Raw genomic sequence first — 13,465 nt, forward strand, 5'->3', positions numbered from 1 at the left:
TGGGACGAGACAGGGAAACCATTAGCCGCGCCGGTGAGGGGCCGACCGGGCGTGGAGAAATTTTGGCGGCCCAATAACAGGAGAAAACCCAGGTGTCGTCGTTATGAAAATTCCGTATGGAATAATCAATGGCGGGAGAGTGTGCCAGTGTTAGGAGAAAGGAGTGCGCCCACAAGTAGTAGATCAGCTGTAGACACGGTAGTAGGAAGTACATTCACTGTCAGTGAGAACAATTTAAGTAGTGTTCCGGAAATCGATTATAAAGTGGCAGCTGTAATACCCACAGCGGAACTGGAGATTGAGTTTAAGAATGATTCGCAAGTGTTGAAAGAAGATCAGATGTCGGATAAAACGTCCGTCATCTAGCGAGGAGATGCAGAGAGGGATGAGGTCTGGTTAAGGCAGTTCGGTCGCTTATACGACGAACTAAGAGATTATAGGGGCCTGTACGGGAGAAGTGTTTATGGGGAGCGCGGGCAGGATTTGTCGCGTCTCGTCCCGCAGGAAGATAGTGATTGTGAAGTGATAGAAAGTTCTGGCCCTAACCGGCAGACTTTACTAGAAATAGTTGATGTTAATGGGGAGCACGAGCAAGATGCGTCGTGTCTCGTCCCACAAGAGTTGGATGTTGAAGTAGTAACGGAAAGTTCTGGCCCTAACCGGCAGATCTTACCGAAAGTCGTAGTGGTAGAAGTAGCCGACCCATCCGACGAAAACCTCCAGTTTAAACATTGCGAGAGTATTAAGGAGAAAGATTACGAAAATTTTAGTGATAGCCGAACACGATTGGTAGAAAAGCACGTAGATTACAGCGTGTATGAGGTTAGAGCTGACATTATACGGTCAGAAGATAACAGTGTGGGTTGCGCAGATCTAGAGGAAGGAATTGCAGATACTACTGGGCACATGTCTCCAGGTAGATTGGCAGATGAGATCAATCTGATTAAAGAGGAATCAACGAAGGTGACAATTAGTGAATTGATAGCAAAGCAACACTCACTAGTTGACGAGTTACAGGAAAAGGTTTCGGTATTGGAGGCGACGCTACAGACTAAGCCTCAGGACAAACGTGTTGAAATTAAAACTGTATGTGAACAGAGGCTGAAAAAGCCGCCAGATAAACCGGATTTAGGATCAAAGCCGGATGGTTTTTTCTGGAATGACCTGGATATAGACGAGGATTTACTGTGGGAAAATAAAGAAACAGTCGAGGACAAGTGTAGACAGATAGTAGTGTCTGTTAATATGCACGACCTACAACTAAACGTGTTGATTGACACCGGTGCAGAATTGAGTGCTGTATCTGGGAAAATATTTGAGTTACTGAAAGACAGACCTGGCATCGTAGTTATGCCAGTAACAGGAGTGAAAATTATCGGTGCTACTGGGAAGGCCAGTAAACCGGTCACAAAACAGATTTTTGTCAACTTCGAGATATGTGGGGCACGATTTGAACAAGAGTTTGTCGTCGTGCCAGACTTAACTACGGAAGTAATTATCGGGTTAGATTGGCTATTAAAGTACCGTGCAGTGATTAATTGCGAAAGCAAAACTTTGACATGTACGTCACAAGATAAAGCAATAGTAGTTAGTTTTGACGAGGCAGGAGACGGTGTGCATAGGCAATACCAGCCTATACACATTGTTAACTGGCCAGATGACATTGACATAGGAATGAATCTGAACTACTGTAATGTGAAGAATCTCGGCATTGACAATAATGTAGAAAGTGAATTGGAAAGTATTGTAGATGGTGTGTCAAACGTAACACACGAACAAAGACGAGGCCGACTTTCCCGTACCTATTGCCATCACAACCATAGGGCATGGGGCAAATATGAAGCAGAATTTAAGAGAATTATGAACACCTTGAGACATGAATCGACGGGATTTTCTCCAGAGGAAATCCTGTTGGATGACAGAAGTAAAAGTTTAGTGGAAGAGATAATCAAATTCCCTCCACGGATTAACATTAGTATTGGTGTGAAAAAAGATCGTTTGCGAGAAGTAATGAAGCTAAAAGCCGATGCTCGCATACGTCGTCATGACGCTAAAGTGCGTTTTGCTAAGTTTGCAATCGGAGACTTAGTACTTGTAAAAGCTCATGAGAAATCGAGCGAGATAGACCATGAAATCTCTAAATTTAAGTTTGTTTATAATGGACCATATAAAGTCATTGGTATACCTCACACAAATGCTTATTGCTTAGAGTATCCAAGCTCTGGAAAGCTATTAGGTATACGAAACATTGTAGACCTGAAATTGTACCAACCAAGGATTGATTAGTACCACAGATAGGGTAATTTGTACAGTATGTAGATATAGAGTGTAAGATTTAAGGATGTGCCATGTGGCGATGCTTTTGCCTGACCTAGAGGTCATTAAAGAAGTTGTAATTAATAAGTAATTTATGTTGATTAAATGATTTAAGAGTTACTGAATATTAATCAATTTAAAAATCCAAGCTGCTAGTTTAAGTTTTCAGCTGAGTCACAGTAGATTAAGCAATGTAAATATGATTTTGTAACTAGCTGTAAGATTCCATGAATATGTGTTTTACTAGTCTTGCCGATGTACTTAGACGCTGTTTTAAGTTTCAGGCTTGTACATGTGTGATGATGGACAGTGTTGAGTTATCCACTGTGATAGTGTTAATGGACTCCTTGAGACTACTCGGGAGTGAGTTTTTCCGAAAGAATTCAGTGAAACGGACGTTCTGGAAACGCCGTCGCAAGGGCGAGTGAGATCAAGCGTGCCGCACACGCGGGCGCAACAATACTGACGAGGCGAGCCGCTGTCGGCTCTTGTGCCGCTGTTGGCTCTTGGGCCGCTGTCGGCATTCTTTGTACTTGCGAGTACGGAAGGCGGAATTGTTTTTCTTCCTGGACAGCTGAAAGAATTCTACTGTCAATATTTATGTTTTTTTCGATCTGATGTGTGTTATTTTCTTGTTTAGCGTTTAATGGACTCCCATGACGAGAATATTAATTATGAAAGGGTTATGTAAAAATGTGTATTCTATGTAATTAATTATTAATTTGCGTATTTTGATCTACCTGTTTTTATGACCATGTACTCTGATTAATTTCGTAAATAGTATTCCATTTCTTGATACTGTTGGGAATTTTGACAATTTTAGAATAGCTAAACCATTTTCTATGTTTTCTATGAATTTTAATATGTTGTCAACCTGTTTTATTTTGTGCAAGATGACAGAGTGGAATAAGATTAGGAGTGTCTCCACTCAATTATTATGGTCTAAAAATTGATTTATGCTTAATTAGACGAATGCTAAATTTTGTTGATGTTTTGAGCATATGCGTTTCCTCTGTTTCTTTTTTGGGACATTTTCTGAGTCTGTTTACGTTACACGAACATCCTCAGACAATGTGGGGCACGTGTAACGCCGGAAATGCATATCCTCCTATTTCCATCTATTGTACTATTATTTTTTTACTTGTTTTGTTACCTCAAGATATGACATTTCTGTCTCTTTATATATTGTAATTGCTTTACTGTTTGTATATATATATATTTATGCATTTATGTCGATGTATAATTGGTTTGTTTCGTAAATATTATTTGTATTTTTACGCTGGGTCTTGCCTAGGGAAAACTGCTATCGAACGATTACATCGATAGGTCGTGTGAAGACTCAAAGTGTGTAGGATCTGTGGTAGGGTTAACTCTGCCGCGTGGAGCGCGGGCAGTGAGAGTCTGGCGGGAGTAGCGAGTGGAGCAGGTGTTGTGTGACGCTCCCGCGTGTTGCCGCGCTTTCGGGGTTTGGCAGCATGTAATTGCGCTCGACTCGCGATGATAGTTTCTGACATGGTGTCGCGGACGGGAAGCATTAGCTGACGCACATCATGAGCCCGTTTCGCCTGGTGACCGTGTCGAGATGAAGGCGCGCCAACATCCAGCTTCTGCAACAGCGACGGCCGACAATGAGTGACTGTCGCCACCTCCTCGATCGACGGCTTCAAACCTTCAATCAACCAACAAGGAAGACTAAAAGCACGTAAAGTTTCAGAACTGTATGGCAGACCTCAGCTTTTCAAATTGTTCCGTTTGCCTCGCAAAATTACAGCAACTTAGCATGAACCTTTGTTGCTCATTGTCCCAATTGCATTGCCAAGCAGGGTCCCTTCCTTTTCCGAAATGAACCCGAGTGTCGTTGAAATTCAAACGCCAGCATTAAAATAATATAATTAGATTTCACTGCTTTAATTTCAAAGTTCAGTAGCTGGCTACAATATTTAGGTTACACGAGCACAAATTAAGAGTGCGAGTTTTGTTACCGTATTTTAGTTACCTGTGACTGCAGCTCAGCTTGGTACGTACTAAATTTTACTATTGTTAATTGTTCAGAATCATTTAATTCAAGTTCAAAGTTAATTCTCTTATTTCTAAATTGCGTAGATTCAAGTAGCTTTTGAAATGATTGTTGAGGTAGTCCAAGACTAACCTTATTTTACTGAATGTCGATGTGCTTCAGAAAGAAAGCTCACTATTAACTTCAGTCACTAAATTAACTTTCGATTTTCCGGTTTCATTAATTCTTTTGCTAAATTAAGTGTAGCGAAATTTATTACTTCTGACAAACTTTCAGTTTTCACACTACACGTGTCAACCTTCAGTTGCCACGCTTCTAGTGTTAATTATATGTGTAATAACCTTTCTTTTTCAGTTACTATAGTAATTGTCCTTAGCACTGGCGACCGTGATTTCCCCCAAATCTCAAATATCTAATTACCGCTAGTTAATTGTTAACGTAACGGCCGCACATTTACTTTCTTTATTAACTTTACCCCTTTTCAAAATTAATTTCCACCAGTTTCATTTGCATTTTTCCTTTCATTTAGATGTAACCCTTTCCTCCCTCTTTACCGATAGATTAACTTCGGTGACGATTGCTTTTCCCAAATTTCCATTAGGTACACGCGGTTTAATTTTTCACTGTCATTAAGGTCGATAAGTGAGGGGGGAGGTTACAAGGCTACAACCCTGTCTCACTCCCTTCCCAACTACAGCTTGCCTTTCATGCTCCTCGACTCTTATAGCTGCCATCTGGTTTCTGTACAAATTGTAAATAGCCTTTCGCTCCCTGTATTTTACCCCTGCCGCCTTTATAATTTGAAAGAGAGTATTCCAGTCAACACTGTCAAAAGCTTTCTCTAAGTCTACCAAATGCTAGAAACGTAGGTTTGCCTTTGCTTAATCTTTCTTCTAAGGTGAGTCGTAAGGTCAGTATTACCTCACGTTTTCCAATATTTCTATAGAATTCAAACTGATCTTCTCCGAGGTCGGCTTCTACTAGTTTTTCCATTCGCCTGTAAAGAATTCACATTATTATTTTGCAGCTGTGACTTATTAAACTGATATTTCGGTAATTTTCACATCTTTCAATACCTGCTTTCTTTGGGATTGGAATTATTATATTATTTTTGAAGTCTGAGGGTATTTCGCCTGTCTCATACATCTTGCTCACCAGATGGTAGAGTTTCGTCAGGACTGGCTCTCCCAAGGATGTCAGTAGTTCTAATGGAATGTTGTCTACTCCCGGGGCCTTGTTTCGATTTAGGTCTTTCAGTGCTCTGTCAAACTCTTCATGCAGTATCGTATCTCCCATTTCATCTTCACCTTCATCTACATCCTCTTCCATTTCCATAATATTGTCCTCAAGTACATCGCCCTAGTATAGACCCTCTATATACTCCTTCCACCTTTCTGCTTTCCCTTCTTTGCTTAGAACTGGGTTTCCATCTGAACTCTTGATATTCATGCAAGTGGTTCTCTTTTCTCCAAAGGTCTTTTGATTTTCCTGTAGGCAGTATCTATCTTACCCCTAGTGATATAACCGTCTACATCCTTACATTTGTACTCTAGCCATCCCTGCTTAGCCATTTTGTACTTCCCGTCGATCTCATTTTTGAGACGTTTGTATTCCTTGTTGCCTGCTTCATTTTTTGCATTTTTATATTTTCTCCTTTCATCAGTTAAATTCAATATTTCTTCTGTTACCCAAAGATTTCTACTAGCCCTCGTCTTTTTACTTACTTGATCCTCTGCTGCCGTCACTACTTCATCCCTCAAAGCAACCCATTCTTCTTCTACTGTATTTCTTTGCCCCATTCCTGTCAATCCATATATTCCCACTATATCCAACATTAACCTATCCATTTCCCTTTTTAAATTTTCTAACCTACCTGCCCGATTAAGGACTCTGACATTCCACTCTCCGATCCGTAGAACGCCAGTTTTCTTTCTCCTGATATTGACATCCTCCTGAGTAGTCCCTGCCTGGAGATCCGAATGGGGGACTATTTTACCTCCGGAATATTTTACCCAAGAGGACGCCATCATCATTTAATCATACAGTAAAACTGCATGCCCTCGGAATAAATTACGGCTGTATTTTCCCCTTGCTTTCAGCTGTTGGAAATACCAGCACAGCAAGGCCGTTTTGGTTAGTGTTACATGGCCAGATCAGTCAATCATCCAGACTGTTGCCCCTGCAACTACTGAAAAGGCTGCTGCCCCTTTTCAGGAACCACACGTTTTTCTGGCCTCTCAACAAATACCCGTCCATTGTGGTTGCACCTACGGTACGGCTATCTGTATTGCTGAGGCACGCAAGCCTCCCCACCAACAGCAAGGTCCATGGTTCATGTTGTTGTTGTTGTTGTTGTTGTTGTGGTCTTCAGTCCTGAGACTGGTTTGATGCAGCTCTCCATGCTACTCTATCCTGTGCAAGCTTTTTCATCTCCCAGTACCTACTGCAACCTACATCCTTCTGAATCTGCTTAGTGTATTCATCTCTTGGTCTTCCTCTACGATTTTTACCCTCCACGCTGCCCTCCAATACTAAATTGGTGATCCCTTGATGCCTCAGAACATGTCCTACCAACCGATCCCTTCTTCTGGTCAAGTTGTGCCACAAACTTCTCTTCTCCCCAATCCTATTCAATACTTCCTCATTAGTTATGTGATCTACCCATCTAATCTTCAGCATTCTTCTGTAGCACCACATTTCGAAAGCTTCTATTCTCTTCTTGTCCAAACTATTTATCGTCCATGTTTCACTTCCATACATGGCTACACTCCATACGAATACTTTCAGAAATGACTTCCTGACACTTAAATCAATACTGGATGTTAACAAATTTCTCTTCTTCAGAAACGCTTTCCTTGCCATTGCCAGCCTACATTTTATATCCTCTCTACTTCGACCATCATCAGTTATTTTGCTCCCCAAATAGCAAAACTCCTTTACTACTTTAAGTGCCTCATTTCCTAATCTAATTCCCTCAGCATCACCCGACTTAATTAGACTACATTCCATTATCCTTGTTTTGCTTTTGTTGATGTTCATCTTATATCCTCCTTTCAAGACACTGTCCATTCCATTCAACTGCTCTTCCAAGTCCTTTGCTGTCTCTGACAGAATTACAATGTCATCGGCGAACCTCAAAGTTTTTATTTCTTCTCCATGAATTTTAATACCTACCCCGAATTTTTCTTTTGTTTCCTTTACTGCTTGCTCAATATACAGATTGAACAACATCGGGGAGAGGCTACAACCCTGTCTCACTCCCTTCCCAACCACTGCTTCCCTTTCATGTCCCTCGACTCTTATAACTGCCATCTGGTTTCTGTACAAATTGTAAATAGCCTTTCGCTCCCTGTATTTTACCCCTGCCACCTGTAGAATTTGAAAGAGAGTATTCCAGTCAACATTGTCAAAAGCTTTCTCTAAGTCTACAAATGCTAGAAACGTAGGTTTGCCTTTCCTTAATCTTTCTTCTAAGATAAGTCGTAAGGTCAGTATTGCCTCACGTGTTCCAGTGTGTCTACGGAATCCAAACTGATCTTCCCCGAGGTTGGCTTCTACTAGTTTTTCCATTCGTCTGTAAAGAATTCGTGTTAGTATTTTGCAGCTGTGACTTATTAAGCTGATAGTTCGGTAATTTTCACATCTGTCAACACCTGCTTTCTTCGGGATTGGAATTATTATATTCTTCTTGAAGTCTGAGGGTATTTCGCCTGTTTCATACATCTTGCTCACCAGATGGTAGAGTTTTGTCAGGACTGGCTCTCCCACGGCCGTCAGTAGTTCCAATGGAATATTGTCTACTCCGGGGGCCTTGTTTCGACTCAGGTCTTTCAGTGCTCTGTCAAACTCTTCACGCAGTATCGTATCTCCCATTTCATCTTCATCTACATCCTCTTCCATTTCCATAATATTGGCCTCAAGTACATCGCCCTTGTATAGACCCTCTATATACTCCTTCCACCTTTCTGCTTTCCCTTCTTTGCTTAGAACTGGGTTTCCATCTGAGCTCTTGATATTCATACAAGTCGTTCTCTGATCTCCAAAGGTCTCTTTAATTTTCCTGTAGGCGGTATCTATCTTACCCCTAGTGAGATAGGCCTCTACATCCTTACATTTGTCCTCTAGCCATCCCTGCTTAGCCATTTTGCACTTCCTGGCGATCTCATTTTTGAGACGTTTGTATTCCTTTTTGCCTGTTTCACTTACTGCATTTTTATATTTTCTCCTTTCATCAATTAAATTCAATATTTCTTCTGTTACCCAAGGATTTCTACTAGCCCTCGTCTTTTTACCTACTTGATCCTCTGCTGCCTTCACTACTTCATCCCTCAAAGCTACCCATTCTTCTTCTACTGTATTTATTTCCCCCACTCCTGTCAATTGCTCCCTTATGCTCTCCCTGAATCTCTGTACAACCTCTGGTTCTTTCAGTTTATCCAGGTCCCATCTCCTTAAATTCCCACCTTTTTGCAGTTTCTTCAGTTTTAATCTACAGGTCATAACCAATAGATTGTGGTCAGAGTCCACATCTGCCCCTGGAAATGTCTTACAATTTAAAACCTGGTTCCTAAATCTCTGTCTTACCATTATATAATCTATCTGATACCTTTTAGTATCTCCAGGGTTCTTCCATGTATACAACCTTCTTTCATGATTCTTAAACCAAGTGTTAGTTATGATTAAGGTATGCTCTGTGCAAAATTCTACCAGGCGGCTTCCTCTTTCATTTCTGTCCCCCAATCCATATTCACCTACTATGTTTCCTTCTCTCCCTTTTCCTACACTCGAATTCCAGTCACCCATGACTATTAAATTTTCGTCTCCCTTCACAATCTGAATAATTTCTTTTATTTCATCATACATTCCTTCAATTTCTTCGTCATCTGCAGAGCTAGTTGGCATATAAACTTGTACTACTGTAGTAGGTGTGGGCTTCGTATCTATCTTGGCCACAATAATGCGTTCACTATGCTGTTTGTAGTAGCTTACCCGCATTCCTATTTTCCTATTCATTATTAAACCTACTCCTGCATTACCCCTATTTGATTTTGTGTTTATAACCCTGTAGTCACCTGACCAGAAGTCTTGTTCCTCCTGCCACCGAACTTCACTAATTCCCACTATATCTAACTTCAACCTATCCATTTCCCTTTTTAAATTTTCTAACCTACCTGCCCGATTAAGGGATCTGACATTCCACGCTCCGATCCGTAGAACGCCAGTTTTCTTTCTCCTGATAACGACATCCTCTTGAGTAGTCCCCGCCCGGAGATCCGAATGGGGGACTATTTTACCTCCGGAATATTTTACCCAAGAGGACACCATCATCATGTAATCATACAGTAAAGCTGCATGCCCTCGGGAAAAATTACGGCTGTAGTTTCCCCTTGCTTTCAGCCGTTCGCAGTACCAGCACAGCAAGGCCGTTTTGGTTATTGTTACAAGGCCAGATCAGTCAATCATCCAGACTGTTGCCCTTGCAACTACTGAAAAGGCTGCTGCCCCTCTTCAGGAACCACACGTTTGTCTGGCCTCTCAACAGATACCCCTCCGTTGTGGTTGCACCTACGGTACGGCTATCTGTATCGCTGAGGCACGCAAGCCTCCCCACCAATGGCAAGGTCCATGGTTCATGGGGGGCCATGGTTCATGGGGACCCAAAATACAATACTTACATCATGAGAAAGAAGCGACATGAAGAACAGAAGAGTAGGATCACAAACAGAGCAAATGAAGAAACACGAAGAACTGAAGACTAGGCACAATTACACTTCTCTTAGCCGATGCAGAAGAAGTCTACGTGACCTATAATTATCCTGTCTGACTGTACCTTCCCCATACTGTAAGCAAATACGACAAAAATCTTGGCTGTTTCAAAACATACACCCACTTACCTGGCTGCATATTCCAAGGACCCTTTCACATCATCAACTCTATGAGAGGCTGGCAACCTGACGAATTCAACAATGGGCTGAGGCTCCAAAGACTGACTTGCAAAGGCAACTTGTCCGATCTCGAATGATGTTCACGTCTTAAGCTTCACCAAAAAAAAACTGTAGCTTCCATCCCTGTACACAAATGAAGACGAAAGCGTGTTGTGAAATTCCAATCAGTGTGTGACTCTTGATAAAAAAAAGGCGAATTATGTACTGAACACTGAACAGTTACACACACAATCTAACAGTTTTCGATATCTATCATTTGTGCAAACATTTTGTACTCATTTTTCAGGTAGTCTTAAGAAAATGTTTGTGTATTTATTCGTCTAAAATATTGGATTGGATTGTTTGGGGAAGGAGACCAGACAGCGAGGTCATCGGTCTCATCAGATTAGGGAAGGACGGGGAAGGATGTCGGCCGTGCCCTTAGAAAGGAACCATTCCAGCATTTGCCTGGAGTGATTTAGGGAAATCACGGAAACCTAAATCACGATGGCTGGACGCGGGATTGAACCGTCCTCCTCACGAATGCGAGTCCAGTGTCTAACCACTGCGCCACCTCGCTCGGTGTCTAAAATATTGTTTGACATTCTCTTTGATAATGATGTGATGTCCTTCACTGTTTTTATATATTTGTGTATTTCGAGAATTTTATTTGTGTACGTATTTATGTAAAATTATTGTTTGTCATTTCTTTGTTAAAGATATTATAGGTTGTTAATGGTTTTATGTATCACAATTAACACACTGTGAACAGTTAGTTAAAATTAGTGCTCGATACGAACCCTAATTACAAATATTGTCAAAGTAAATGTAACTGTAGTTCGTTAAAGAACGTTTTATAACATAAGATTTAGGAAATGTTTGAAGTTTATACACGTTAGGGAACACTAGACTCGGTCAATAACTTTTGTCAAATGATTTTTTTTGTGATGTAGGCCAAGTGAAAATTATGCAGAATGTTCTATAGAATTACATATTTTTGTATAATTAACAATAGATAACCTCGTGAATGAGTGACGTAACTGGTTGTCTTGCATATTACTGGCTGAATGAAGCACATGTAATTTATTGGACGACCACTTTGAAAAGATTAGGATATTTTACTTTAATATTTCTTGCCTCGACCTATGTCTCCGGGATGGATGAATGACAGAGTGCGTTGGCAAGATGGGAATTGCCATTTTTGAAAGAGCATAAAAATTTTTGTAATGTTAGATAATTGCTTTTGATATTGTATATTCTAATTGTCACGTCTCGGAAAAATGTCCCAAACATAAAGGGTAGACAGATTGTAATAAGCATTTTAATAAGTAAATTTATGGCAGTAAACCCATGAATGTACGCAGAATAACTGTAGAAGGATATATCATGATTCAAGTGTTCCTCTGCCGTCATATTCTTATTAGTTTGCTTGTACAGACAATTGATCGTCATATGGTTTTGTACTGGATGAGATAATACTATAAGAATTACCTCATCCTAGTACAAAATAGTTCCTTAGGTGAGGGTATGGTAAGGTTGCTATAATTTCGCACCTTACAAGCAGTCATCCACAAACTTTGCCGTGATCTACAAACTCAATTAGGTATCATGTGATACATCGTATATAGGATGGCTCATTAATTGTGACCAGGCCAAATATCTCACGAAATAAGCGTCAAACGAAAAAACTACAAAGAACGAAACTTGTCTACCTTGAAGGAGGAAACCAGATGGCACTATGGTTGGCCCACTAGATGGCGCTGCCATAAGTCAAACGGATATCAACTGCGTTTTTTAAAAATAGGAACCCCATTTTGTATTATGTATTCTTCTAGTACATAAAAAATACGAATGTTTTAGTTCGACCACTTTTTCTGCTTTGTGATAGATGGCGCTGTGATAGTCACAAACATATGGCTCACAATTTTAGACGAACAGTTGGTAACAAGTAGGTTTTTTAAATTAAAATACAGAACATAGGTACATTTGAACATTTTATTTCGGTTGTTGCAATGTGATACATGTACCTTTGTGAACTTAACATTTCTGAGATCGCATGCTGTTACAGAGTGATTACCTGTAAACACCACATTAACGCAATAAATGCTCAAAATGATGTCTATCAACCTCAATACATTTGGCAATACGTGTAACGACATTACTCTCAACAGCGAGTAGTTCGTCTTCCATAATGTTCGCACATACACTGACAATGCGCTGACGTATGTTGTCAGGCATTGTCGATGGATCACGATAGCAAATATCCTTCAACTTTCCTCACAGAAAGAAATCCGGGGGCGTCAGGTCCGGTGAATGTGCCGGCCATTGTATGGTACTTCGACGACCAATCCACCTGTCATGAAATATGCTATTCAATACCGCTTCAACCGCATGCGAGCTATGTGCCGGACATCCGTCACGTTGCAAGTACATCGCCATACTGTCATGCAGTGAAACATCTTGTAGTAACGTCGGTAGAACATTACGTAGGAAATCAGCATACATTGCACCATTTAGATTGCCATCAATAAAATGGGGGCCAATTATCCTTCCCCCCATAATGCCGCACCATACATTAACCCGCCAAGGTTGCTGATGTTCCACTTGTGGCAGCCATCGTGGATTTTCCGTTGCCCAATAGTGCATATTATGCCGGTTTACGTTACCGCTGTTGGTGAATGACGCTTCGTCGCTAAATAGGACGCGTGCAAAAAGAATCTGTCATCGTCTCGTAATTTCTCTTGCGTCCAGTGGCAGAACTTTACACAACGTTCAAAGTCGTCGCCATGCAATTCCTGGTGCATAGACACATGGTATGGGTGCAATCGATGTTGATGTAGCATTCTCAACACCGACGTTTTTGTCTCCTACTGATGTGCAGATTATCTGCGACAGCAGCTAAAACACCTACTTGGGCATCATCATTTGTTGCAGGTCGTGGTTGAAGTTTCATATATGGCTGAACACTTCCTGTTTCCTTAAATAACGCAACTATCTGGCGAACGGTCCGGACACTTGTATGATGTCGTCCAGGATACCGAGCATCATACATAGCACACGCATGTTGGGCATTTTGATCACAATAGCCATACATCAACACGATATCGACCTTTTCCGCAACTGGTAAACGGTCCATTTTAACACCGGTAATGTATCAGAAGCAAATACCGTTCGCACTGGCAGAATGTTACGTGATACCACTTACTTA

This window comes from Schistocerca serialis, chromosome 4 (genome assembly GCF_023864345.2).
Source record: "Schistocerca serialis cubense isolate TAMUIC-IGC-003099 chromosome 4, iqSchSeri2.2, whole genome shotgun sequence".
Lineage (NCBI taxonomy): Eukaryota > Metazoa > Arthropoda > Insecta > Orthoptera > Acrididae > Schistocerca > Schistocerca serialis.